The sequence below is a fragment of the Piliocolobus tephrosceles genome, chromosome 19 (genome assembly GCF_002776525.5).
Source record: "Piliocolobus tephrosceles isolate RC106 chromosome 19, ASM277652v3, whole genome shotgun sequence".
Lineage (NCBI taxonomy): Eukaryota > Metazoa > Chordata > Mammalia > Primates > Cercopithecidae > Piliocolobus > Piliocolobus tephrosceles.
The window spans coordinates 64041839-64042086 of NC_045452.1; positions in this window are offsets into that span (position 1 = coordinate 64041839).

The following is a 248-nucleotide window of genomic DNA, read 5'->3' on the forward strand; positions in this document are numbered from 1 at the left end:
GAGGCCCAGAAGTTGAGGCTTCAGTGAAGTGTGTGCCATTGCACTCCATCCTGGGTGACAAAGTGAGACCCTGTCTCAAAAAAAAGAAAAAAAAAAAAAAAAGGAAGGAAGGAAGGAAGGAGAGAAACAGAGAGAGAGAGGAAAGAAAGAAAGAGAGAGAGAAGGAAAGAAAGAGAGAAAGAAAGAAAGAGAGAGAAAGAAAAAGAAAGAAAGAAAGAAAGAAAGAAAGAAAGAAAGAAAGAAAGAAA